The sequence below is a fragment of the Zingiber officinale genome, chromosome 5B (genome assembly GCF_018446385.1).
Source record: "Zingiber officinale cultivar Zhangliang chromosome 5B, Zo_v1.1, whole genome shotgun sequence".
Classification (NCBI taxonomy): domain Eukaryota; kingdom Viridiplantae; phylum Streptophyta; class Magnoliopsida; order Zingiberales; family Zingiberaceae; genus Zingiber; species Zingiber officinale.
Window position 1 is genome coordinate 126000286 of NC_055995.1, and position 13283 is coordinate 126013568.

The window sequence follows — 13283 nt, forward strand, 5'->3', positions numbered from 1 at the left end:
ATAACTTGTTTCTGCATTCAACACTGGTGCTTTTAAGGAAGACGCCACCTTCCACCAAAGGAACATTTCAATTTGGGCATGAGTACTTTTGACAAGGCTAAGCAATACGAGTGGTATACCGTACCAAAGTTTTTTATACAATATTGTATACTCTTCCGAAAATTTCGATATAAGAAAAATATATACCGATACCATACCAAAAATTTAGTATACCGAAACTTTGATATACCGAATGTTTGATATGATATAAATTTCATATGGTTTATACTTAGCTTTCAGTACTAATACCGTATATACCATACATTAAATTTCCTTGATTGTTTGGGTGTTTTTATTTTATTTTGTTTAAAATTGGATTAATTTTTCAAATTATTCCTCCCATTTTAAAATTAACTAAAATTTTTGAATTACTTAATGGAATTATATGAAAATTTTAGAGTTGATTTATATAATATTTAAAAGGACACTCTCGTGGGTCCGCATTGACTATATATACTAGTGATCGTGCACACGCGTTACGTGAGCTAGACCCTTATACTAGGGGAAAAAGAATTAACCTATAAAAAGTGGTTTTAATTTTTAAAGATTGTCTCTACTTTTTTTTTTTTAGTGGGGCAATACTCTAATATTTTTATAATTTTATATATCTTTATGAGTACTTATAAAAAATTGAGATGGGACAACTGCCCCATTAAAGTTACACATGGCTCCGTCCTTGGTTGCTTGTGTAATATAATACATGAACGTGTAAGGGTAGCAGACTCTCCATAATAAAAAATTAATTTAATTAAACTACACTTAAGATATTAAACTAATAAGAACAAATACTACACTTAATTTCAACCAAAAAAATCGCTCATAAATTAGGTAACGGTGCATCAAACCTATGCAATAGTACAATACTAAGGTAACGCTAAAAAATCCCAACAGTAAGCTACTATAATAGATTCTCCTTTATAAAAATTTAATTTAATTTAATATCATACTTGATGTTAGCCAAAAAGCCAAGAAAAATATGCTTTCTAACATCGCGGCCTAAGATACTTATAGAAGTTTTTCTGCTTGTAGTGTTGTCAATTCTAAGATGTGGACTAAAGAAAACTATAGATTTCTAATTGATTAATGAGAAAAATTCTCAATGATACACCATAGTTGAGTTTCGAACTCTAGATCTCTGATTGATTAATAAGAAAAATTCTTAATAATACACCGCAGCTGAGAGTTGAACTATAGATCAATGATTGATACGTTTGTAAAAATTATTAATAAATCTTAGAATTATTTTCGATGTGAATAAAAAATGAGTATGGATATAAGCATAAATATTTTATCGCCAATAGATATAGGGATAAAAATGAAAATTAAAACCCTATGGGATGGAGGAAAAGGATACAAAATCTAATCCTTTGACCATTGTCCTCCCTAATAATTCAATTAAATAAAATAAATTCAAAACCATCTAAATAAACCACTCAAGTCATATTATTGGATCCAAATCTTCCCGGAATCTCTTGGACTTGGGCTCGAATTAAAAGCCCAAATTACTCCACTTCCTATAAAATTCTAATCCATATCTATCGAATTCAAATTATCAGCCTCAAACCCATTAACCATTAAAATGTAATCATCATTAGATACTGTTCTACGCCTATTGATTTCCAATAAAAATATTTATAAAATTATAATTTTAATTTGAACAGATAAAAAAATTTAATCATGTTTATTATACAAAATTTTAAATGTAATTTTTTAATTCAATCTTATTATTTTAATTAAATAAAATCATTTTATAGTACATTTTTATTATTTTAAATTTTATAAATACTAATTGCAGAAACTGAATTTAAATTAGATATACAAAATCATATATTTTTTATAAATAAATTAGGTCCCCAATAAATATATATATATATATATAAAAGTGTGTCCGGATTCAAAAAGAAAGTTATTTTTTTTTATTTATTTTTTGTGGGTATATTATATGTATTTAAAGTTTCAAAATTTTTGAATTTAAAAGTTGAGTTATAATGGGTTTGAGTCAATAAGATTTCTCTCTAAGATTCAGACTTCTCTATTGGATTATAGTGCTTAAAATAAAAAAAAATTTAAATGCTTATGAGGTATATTATATGTATTTAGTGTTTAAAATTTTAAGATTTAAAAGTTATATTATACTGAGTTTAAGTAATAAGATTTTTTTTCTTTAAAGTTTATACTTTTTTTTTGGGTTATTGTATTCAAGATAAAAATAAATAAATTTCATAGGTTATAATGTTATTTTTGGAATTATTATTTTTTTTTAAAGAGCCATTATATATATATATATATATATATATATCTCGAGATACACCCTTGTGAGCAAAAGAAGATAAGGATATTCCAATTGCCTTTGCAAGTGAGAATCCATTCACAATCCAAAGATATTATCATTTTTTTAACAATTAATTAAGAAATGTATGAAGTTTAGTGGTTAGGCATTTACGGTTTTGTAAGTTTGATACACATTTATCTACACTATAAAAATATCCAGGATTACCGACGGAAATTTCCGTCGGTATTCCGTCATTAGAGGGACTTACCAACATATTTCCGACAGAAAAAAATCTGTTACGACAATATGCATCGGCACCTATTTTCCCGACGGACGGTATATATCCGTCGGTAACTACCGACGGAAATATATTTCTATTGGTAAACCCGCGGGGACACGTGGCGCTCAGTTTTCCGATGGAAATATAACTTCCGTTGGAGAAGGGGCCTCTGATAAAAAAAATTCCATATCGTAGATTACCGACGGAAAACTGGGTGGAAATATACGCTCTAACTTACATAATATGAGAGGAATGTCTATGTCTAGCCGAAGCATATTGTCCATCGTAATACACCTCGCTGTCAAATCTCTAAAAAATAGACTTAATTCTGTGAGAGCTTGCCAAACATTATACGGAAGTAACTCATGGAAAGCTACTGGAATAAGTCTTTGCATGAATACATGACATTCATGACTCTTCATCCCAAACATCTTTAACCTATTCATATCCACACAACGAGCCATATTTGAGGCATACCCATCTGGGAATTTTACTTCCTTCAACCAACTACATAAAGTCTGCTTCCCGTCTTTGTCTAATATATAACAAGCCTTTGGAAATCTATTAGTTGTTTCATTTTGATGCAACTCTGGTCTGTTTACTAATTGTTTTAATTCTTCACGAGATTTTGCAGTGTCCTTAGTTTTTCCAGGCACATTCATCACAGTGTTAAAGATATTATCGAAGAAATTTTTTTCAACATGCATGACATCTAAATTATGTCGAATGAGTAGATACTTCCAATAGGGGAGCTCCCAAAAAATACTCCTTTTTTCCAACCACACTGGCACATCCTAACAATGTATCTATTTATCTCATCAGAACCAGATTGAGATACTGGTAGAAATCCATAACTATCTATCTGTTCAATGATTTCTTCACCTGATGTATGGAATGCTGGAGGAGGTTTTCTGACTACAATACTTTTTAGGAAATTTTTCTTATTCCGCCTGAAAGGGTGATCAATAGGTAAAAACTTCTGGTGATTATCAAACCAGGATACTTTCCGACTACAAGGTAATGAAAAGGCATCAAAATATGTCATGCAGTGTGGACAAGCTAATTTACCCGCCGTGTTCCATCCTGACAACATTGAATATGCTAGAAAATCACTGATCGTCTATAATAATGCAGCATGCAATCTAAAATTACTTTTACTTGCAACGTCATAAGTCACTGACCCTACATTCCATAAATCATTTAATTCTGCAATTAAAAGTTGCAAGAAAACATCTATCTTCTTTTTGAGATTGGTTGGACCAGGAATAAGCACAGTAAGAAACATAAATTCATCTTTCATGCACATCTAGGGTGGTAAATTGTATGGTGTTAATATAACTGGCCAGGATGAATATTGCTGTCCCGATTGACCAAATGGTTGAAATCCATCAGCGGAAAGTCCTAATCTCACATTACGTGGTTCCATTGCAAACGAGGAAAGTACAGTATCAAGATGTTTCCATGCAGAAGAATCACAAGGATGACACATAATACCTCCTTCATGCTTATGTTCATGATGCCACGTCATGTGACAAGCTGTAGCAACAGATGCATACAAACGTTGTAATCTAGCAGTTAAATGAAAATAATACATCACTTTCCAAGCAATATTTTTCTTCTTCTTCCCTGGTATGCGGGTAACATTCTTATAACGAGGGTGAGTACAGATTTTGCATTCACTCAGTTCGCTATCTTCATGCCAAAATATCATGTAGTTGTTTACACAACAATCAATCTTCTCTACCGACAAACCTAAACCTCTAACCAATTTCTTGGTACTGTAAAAACTATCTGTCATTATGTTGTCAGCAGGAAGTAACTCTGACATCAATTGACATATATCATCATAACATCTTTCAGAAAAATGATGTTTTGCTTTCATATTCAACAACCTTGCAGTAGCTGATAATTGCGAGTGACCTGAGGGAATGTCTTCCCACACTTCTCTTTCACTAGCCTTTAACATTTCATATAGGTGCTGATATTCAGGTGCAGGTGTTTCGTTTATATTGGAATAATCAACTGCGGCATTCATTGCATCGTGAACCATTGATTGCATTCCAATATCATAAGTTGATGAGTCATGTGCAGTAAAAGTTGTGTCAGATGATGACGAACCGAAAAGCCCAATTGGTTCATACAAATAAGGTTCTCTGTGACAGCACCAATTGTAGTAATTTGGCACAAAACCATTCCTACATATATGCATTTTTACTGTATCTTCATCACGAAAAGCTCTATTTTGACATTTTTTATGATTGCACGGTCACTTTAATTATGCACCATTCATACATTCTAGATGACTTTTAGCAATGTTAACAAATTCTTCAACTTCAGCAATAAAATCATCTCTAATAAATCTATTTTCTAATCGATTGTGCATCTAAGTTTTGTTCATACACATTTTCACCTAAAACTAATAAATTGATAATTAGAAATTATCTTAGATTAACGTGCAAACACAAAACAAACAACAGAACGATATTATGTTACAGATTAATATACAAACATAACATATATCTAAATTAAACAATGCTAAATAATATAAAATACAATAAACTAAATTATACCTGAAGATGTGAAGGTCTACCGGAGAAGAGCAGCAAATGCTATCTGTTTACAAAATAAAAATAATTTAGCACAAAATTTATCAAAAAATTAACAAGTAGAAACACGACTGGCACAGGCCAACACAACAGCATTCGACACACCTGTCAGCAAGTTGCTAGCGCCATCCAGCACAGCTAGGGCTAGCGTTCGGCATAGCAGTGTCTGGTATATCAGCGTCCGACACAGTAGCGTCCGGCACAGCGACCAGGAGGCCGCTGGCGTCCGGCACAGCGGCTAGGAGGCCTCCGGCATCCGACACAGCGGCCAGGAGGCCGTCGACGTCTGGCACAATGGCCAGGAGGCCGTTGCCGGCCGGCACAGTAGCCACCAGGGCGCTGGTGGCCGGTACAGCGGCAAGGACGTCGTTGGCGGTAGTTAACGGCCAGCGCCGGCCGGGACAAAGGCCAGTAGGGCGCTGGCGGCCACAAAGAGAGGAAGAGAAAAACGAGGGGATCGGAGCTTACCGGCGAGATCGGGGAGGAGGAGGAAGGAGCTTGCTGTCGCGCGCGCGTGGAAAGAAAGGAAAGGGCAGGTTAGGGTTTTTTAGTCGGCTTTACCGACGGAATCTAGATTCCGTCGGTAAAGCTATTATTTTAAAAAAAAAATTACACCGATGGAAAGTATTTCCCGTCGGTGGAATTTATTTTTTTTTAAAAAAAAAAAACATATTACCGACGGAATATTAAATTCCGTCGGTAATATCAGAACATTACCGACGGATTCTTTAATTCCGTCGGTAGTGTAAAAATTACCAACGGAAGATACTCTTCCGTCGGTGGTTTTCAGACATTACGGACGAAACTTGTTTTCCGTCGGTAAGTCTGTCGGTAATCTTGGATATTTTTGTAGTGCTACTTGCACATGCAAAGGCATAAAATCTAAATGATCTGTTCATGATTAAATTACTAAACTTTAAGGGTGTGTTTTAATATAAATGAAATAAAATTCATTTTATTTAATGCTTCACTAATTTAGTTCCATCTAATTCTTTTAAGTAATATCATTTATTTGGTCTATTTTGCTTACTTAACGTGTCAAATTTACTTTATAATTTGTTACTACACAGTTCTAGATTAGTTACATTGGTGTGTACAACTTGATCACGACTAGTACAATTAATTTTCTTGACCGGCCTAATTAATTGAGCTCATTTGTTTTTTTTAACCTAATTAATCTATCTATTTGATTTATTTTATGGGAGACTTAGTGAAAAATCCCTAGCCGCATAAATATTTTTATGTCCGCTCCCTAAACGAGTCATCCTTATTTTACACTCCCCAATTTTTTTTTAACTCCCTAATACATGAATTTACAAATTTACCCCCTCATTAATTCTTTTCCTCTCCCCCATTTCTTTCCCAGCCACATCCATCGGACATAACAAAAGAAAAGCCCTAACCCTAACCAAGCACGCCAATCCTCACCTCTCCCCCATTTAATTCCCAACCACATCTATCAGTCCATCTCTATGAAGGAAAAGCTCTAACCCTAACCAAACAAAGTCATTTGTCCGCCAATCCCGCCGATGACAATGTAAAGCTCTAATCGTCGAGATCCACCAACCGACCGACCAAATCCATCGACGAGGAGACTGAAGCAAACGACGAAAGAAACAAAGTCGAAGTCAGCCAATCACCTCAAAAAATAGTAAGTTTCTTCGCTATTTGGAGTTTTTGATCGATTAATCTTATTTTGTTCGATTTTCACATTACATTATTTGTTTGTTGTTGGTTATTGTTCAAATTTTTTGGCTTCTCGATTTTTAGCAGGTCATTGTGTGATTTGTACAATATTTTTGTGCTATTTGGTGGTGGTTTTTTACATTTTAGTATCCTTTTTATAGATAAATGAGATATTTAACTACTATGAACCTATAAATTCTTCAACTGAATAATAAATATTTTAAGAGAGATTAACTTTATGTAAGAAATCAGTTTCATTAGTATAGTATCAATCATCAAGAAGTGGGGGAGTTAAAGTTCTTCAATTGGTAAACTGTTCATGTTTAATGATGATATCCAATTTTTTCTATTAAATTGAATGTTTATTTTTTTGTAAATATGCAAATGTTTACTTTATGATTTGAATGCTAAATTTGTGTTGGATATTTGCTTTATGTTTTTGGTGCAGAAATGGTATAAAAATGTAAGAAATTTAAGAAATGATATTTTGAGATTGGAAAGAAGGTTAATGGTTGTAAAGAGCAAAGATGGTTAAGATTAGCAAAGAAGCAAAGGAGGTTAAGAGTAGCAAAGAAGTTAAGGAGGTTAAGAGCGCGAAAAAAGCTCAATTGCGCTGTTCACCAACTTTTTTCAAAGCTGTAATGGCTGAAGTCGGTCCAAAAATGAGTGATAAGCAAAAAAAGAGTATTGAAAACACTCCATTTGGTCCATGGCTAAAGATGCCCAAATTGCCCATCAGCAGTTCTAGAGTTGATCTAATTTTAAAAAGATTCCAGTTGCAATCTCGTTCATTTGTGTTTGGTGAAAATATTGTTGTTCCCTTTACATCGCCCGAGTTTTCCATAGTTCTTGGATTGCGTTATTCAGGGCAACCAGTTGATCTAGATGTCAATCTGAAATCTAAATTTGTAGCTCGACATTTTTCAGGAAAAGTTGGCAATATTAGCAGAAGTGTGATCTATGAGAGACTTTCCTCCTTAGCTGGATCAGAGAATAACTCCGATGTTGATGATTTTGTTAGGATGTTTATTTGGTTTGTGTTTAATTGTATCATTTTTCCTGTTGGCAACTACTCAACACCTCGGTTCATTATGTCATATATTGATGACCTAACAACCTTCTTTGATTATTCGTGGGGAGATGCGGCATATAGATTTTTGAACTACCAAATTTCAAAATATATTGGAAAGGGAGATGGAAATGTTCCAAGAAAGAAGTATTTAGATGGTTCAACCGTTGGTTTGATGGTGAGTTTTTTAAGTATGTTTTTATTACGTTTTGTATTGTTATATTAATATATTTATTTATTTAGGCATGGCTATATGAAAAAATTCCTTCCCTTGGAGTTGTGCGTTCTCTACGTGCTTTTCCACGGTTGTTCCGTTGGTGTGAAAGTAAGATACCTAAAAAAGCTGATTCGGCTGAGAAGTTATTGAAATGCGTTGATTATACTAAAGTAAGTTCATATTCTTTTAATAGATATATTCAAATATGATCAGTTGTAGTGACCATTTATTTTTAATTGTGAAAAGGTGTTGTCCATCGTACCATTTTCAGATGAAGATAAACTTTTTCATCAAAAGCGAGGATGCTTTTCGGTAATATTATGAATAATTAAATATTTTGTTAAATGAAGTTGACAAAACATTTATTTACTACATGAATCAAATTTTTTAGGTTCCGGAATGTGCAAAGTGTGGCGAAATCATTGATGGTACAAATTGGTGGAATAGTGGACCAATAACAAAATATATTGATGGTGAGCCACAACATGAGCCAGATATTGAATGTGAAAATAATACGGATGAGTGTAAAAGCAAGGAGAAAGATGAATCTAGTGAAGATATTAGTGAGAAAACATAGAACAAGATATTGGAAGTTAAAGTTGATGGTGAAGGTGATATTGATCAGTTTCTTGAAGTGCCTGTGGAAAAGAATATTATATCAACAGAGCATTTTGTGAAGGGGACTAATGATGAAAGCGACTCAGGGAGCATTGTTGGCAGTTCACTAGCAATGGGCATGACCCATCATTTCCCGTCATCCATTGCAATGACCGTAATGACAAGGGCAGATCGTGTTAAGAAAAAAAAGGCTGAAATGTTTGTTACACCGCCGAGTACAACGCCAAAACGTAGGAGAAACGCGGGCAAAGGGGTTTTAGCATCGCTCATTGACACTGTAACGGTGGAATCGGTAAAATACAGTTAATTTATTTGTTTGTTGCTAACCATGTTTCTATTTTTTTTCTTATGTTCCTAAATCTATTTCCCATGTAGGAAGACACCAGCACAACTAAAATACGAAGGAATGCTGTTGAGGATATGATGAATGAATTTAGAGAAAAAGCAGATTTTTGTGGAAATGAAGAAGCAACAGATGAAGAGCGAAAGATGTTAACAGAGTATCTTTCTCGAGATAAGTTGGAGTATGTTAATCTTATATGTGGTTACTTTTTTTGAAATATTATTCATTTCTAGTGTAATATAAAATAAATTTTGATATTTTGTAGTGCTGTCGTGTGGGAGGAAGATCATGTGGTACTCGGTGGGTTCGAATTCTGTGGTTTTTTATTTCGTAATCCAGTTAGAGGGGAAATTATTGATTGTTACATGAGAATAATGAAAAAGCAATGTCACAAGAAAGGATTTGAAATTTTCTGCATGGACATTGGTGTTCAGGTTTTTGTTATTCTTTGACCTTACAATTGATTTATTTAATTTTTAAGAATTATGACTCTATTTCTACATGTAGAGAGAAGTGCTTGATAAACTGGAACGACACAGGAACAATCGAACACTGCGAAATGGGGAGTATGAGGATTTTGTTGGAAAACTGACTTCTGTAACAAGAAAGCAACTGCAAGATCTGAATGAAAATTTATTTAAAAGATGCAAATATATTATTTTTCCCTTGAACTATGGATGGCATTGGTTTCTGTTAATCTATTCAGCTATAGAAGGTCAATTCAAGGTGATGAACCCAAAGCCTCATCCATCTTCTTTTGGGACAGCAAAAATTTATGTGAGTTTCATCATTTGTATTTCAATAACTGATCAAATTTAAATTTTAAAGCATAACCTATATTTGCAGGCATGATTTTTAGCTGGATACATGATGCATTTCTCGGGTTTCAACATTGGTGTGGTCACGGTAACTAAGAAAAAGTGTCGTCATCAAGGTGAGACCCTCGACTGTGGTGTTTACACCTGTTTGTGGATTGAGTGTCTGGCGCATGACGATGATGAAATGTGGAATTATGAAAGAGAAGTGAAAATGGACGCTTATCGGGCACACATGGCAGCCGTTATTTTGTCGGATGAAAATGAAATTATGAAAAGTAGTCTTCGCTAATTTATCCCATGTGATTATGGTTGTTGGTGGAAAACATGTTTAGGTTGTGAGTTGGTGTATCTGTGGATATTTTGACTTTTATAAACTTTGTTTGCTATTTAAGTGTGTACGCTTATTATTTTGGAAAGTGGATGTTTTTGTTGTTGAAATCTGGAAAATAGGTAATGTTGGTTATATATGATATGTAGTCATAAGTGGTTTTGAATTATTTTGAGTTAATTTAGTTTGAAACCTGGAAAAATGCTGATATGAATATAATTTATTTTTCATAATAGAAATAGTGCATAACTTACACAGGGTGTCTTTGAAATGAAACATTTTATGGTGCATACATGCATTATCAAATGAATATATAAGTATAGGGAGACTTATAGCCAAGTTATTCACAAATAATACAATCTTGAGTATAATTTTTGATAAATTGAGCGTCTAGTACATAATAGGTTGTGTATGAACTTATGAAGTAACCACACATTTAGTTTACCGTTTAGTTAGTAAGTAGGTAGGAAAATAAGTTGCTATTATATTTCACTACCAAGGAGATGCCAAGAGCAAGTATATTATTGGTACAAAATAATAAAATTTTAGTATATATTGTAAAATTTTAAGTATGAATTTTTTAGATTGAATATTATTTTAAGAAAATTTAAGTACAAAGATCCGGTGGCACCTCCTTCATGATCTTGATGCAAATTTACATGTAATTAAAAACTAAGTAGGAAAATAAATTGCTACCATTACTATTTCACTATAAATTGCAACTAAAGTTCAATTGAGTATACCATTATTATCTCACTACTAAGGAAATGCCATGAGCAAGTAGATTATTAGTACAAAATAGTAAACTTTCAGTATACATTGTAAAAAATTAAGTATGAATTACCTTAGATTAAATATTATCTTAAGCAATTTGAGTATAAAGTAATGGCGACACCTCCTTTATGATCTTGATGCAAACTCATATGTAATCAAGCAGCAAAGTAGGAGAATAAGTTGTTACCATTACTTTTTCACTAATAAGAAAATGCCAAGAGCAAGCGGATTATTGGTACAAAATAGTAAAAATTTAGTATATATTGTGAAAATTTAAGTATGAATTATTTTAGATTGAGTATGACTTAAGAAATTTAAGTATAAAGCTCCAATGACACCTCCTTCATGATCTTAATACAAACTCACATGTAATCGAGCACCTAAGTAGGAAAATAAGTTGCTACCATTACACTACCAAGAAAATGTCAAGAGCAAGCGGATTATTAGTATAAAATAATAACATTTCAGTATACATTGAGAAAATGTAAGTATAAATTGTTTTAGATTGAGTATTATTTTAAGAAATTTGAGTATAAAGTTCAATTGACACCTCCTTCATGATCTTGATGCAAACTCACATGTAATCTAGCAACTAAGTAGGAAAACAAGTTACTACTATTACATATTTCACTATCGAGAAAATGTCAAGAGCAAGTGGATTATTAGTATAAAATAGTAACATTTTAGTATACATTGTGAAAATGTAAGTATGAATTATTTCAGATTGAGTATTATTTCAAGAAATTTGAGTATAAAGTTCTGGTGGTACCTCCTTCATGATCTTAATGCAAACTCACATGTAATCGAGCACCTAAGTAGGAAAATAAGTTGCTATCATTACTTTTTCACTATCAAGAAAATGCCAAGCCCAAGCGGATTATTGGTATAAAATAGTAAAATTTCAGTATATATTGAGAAAATGTAAGTATAGATTATTTTAGATTGAGTATTATCTTAAGAAATTTGAGTATAAAGTTCCAATGACACCTCCTTTATGATCTTGATGCAAACTCACATGTAATTGAGCAACTAAGTAGAAAAATAAGTTGTTATCCTTAATTTTTCACTAATACGAAAATGCCAAGAGCAAGCAAATTATTGGTACAAAATAGTAAAAATTCAGTATATATTGTGAAAATTTAAGTATCAATTGTTTTAGATTGGGTATTATCTTAAGAAATTTAAATATAAAGTTCCAATGACACCTCCTTCATTATCTTAATGCAAACTCACATGTAATCGAGCACCTAAGTAGGAAAATAAGTTGCTATCATTACTTTTTCACTATCAAGAAAATGCCAAGGCCAAGCGGATTATTGGTATAAAATAGTAAAATTTCAGTATATATTGAGAAAATGTAAGTATAAATTATTTTAGATTGAGTATTTTCTTAAGAAATTTGAGTATAAAGTTTCAATGACACCTCCTTTATGATCTTGATGCAAACTCACATGTAATTGAGCAACTAAGTAGAAAAATAAGTTGTTATCCTTACTTTTTCACTAATACGAAAATGCCAAGAGCAAGCAAATTATTGGTACAAAATAGTAAAAATTTAGTATATATTGTGAAAATTTAAGTATCAATTGTTTTAGATTGAGTATTATCTTAAGAAATTTAAGTATAAAGTTCCAATGACACCTCCTTCATGATCTTAATGCAAACTCACATGTAATCGAGCACCTAAGTAGGAAAATAAATTCCTATCATTACTTTTTCACTATCAAGAAAATGCCAAGCCCAAGCGGATTATTGGTATAAAATAGTAAAATTTCAGTATATATTGAGAAAATGTAAGTATAGATTATTTTAGATTGAGTATTATCTTAAGAAATTTGAGTATAAAGTTCCAATGACACCTCTTTTATGATCTTGATGCAAACTCACATGTAATTGAGCAACTAAGTAGAAAAATAAGTTGTTACCTTTAATTTTTCACTAATACGAAAATGCCAAGAGCAAGCAAATTATTGGTACAAAATAGTAAAAATTCAGTATATATTGTGAAAATTTAAGTATCAATTGTTTTAGATTGAGTATTATCTTAAGAAATTTAAGTATAAAGTTCCAATGACACCTCCTTCATGATCTTAATGCAAACTCACATGTAATCGAGCACCTAAGTAGGAAAATAAGTTGCTATCATTACTTTTTCACTATCAAGAAAATGCCAAGCCCAAGCAGATTATTGGTATAAAATAGTAAAATTTCAGTATATATTGAGAAAATGTAA

At 32.4% G+C, this 13283-nt stretch overlaps 1 pseudogene; it reads right to left on the reverse strand.

The window, feature by feature from the left end:
* Window positions 1-868: 868 nt before the first annotated feature.
* On the reverse strand, window positions 869-1017 carry LOC121988017 (annotated as a pseudogene).
* Between the last annotated feature and the right edge of the window lie 12266 nt (window positions 1018-13283).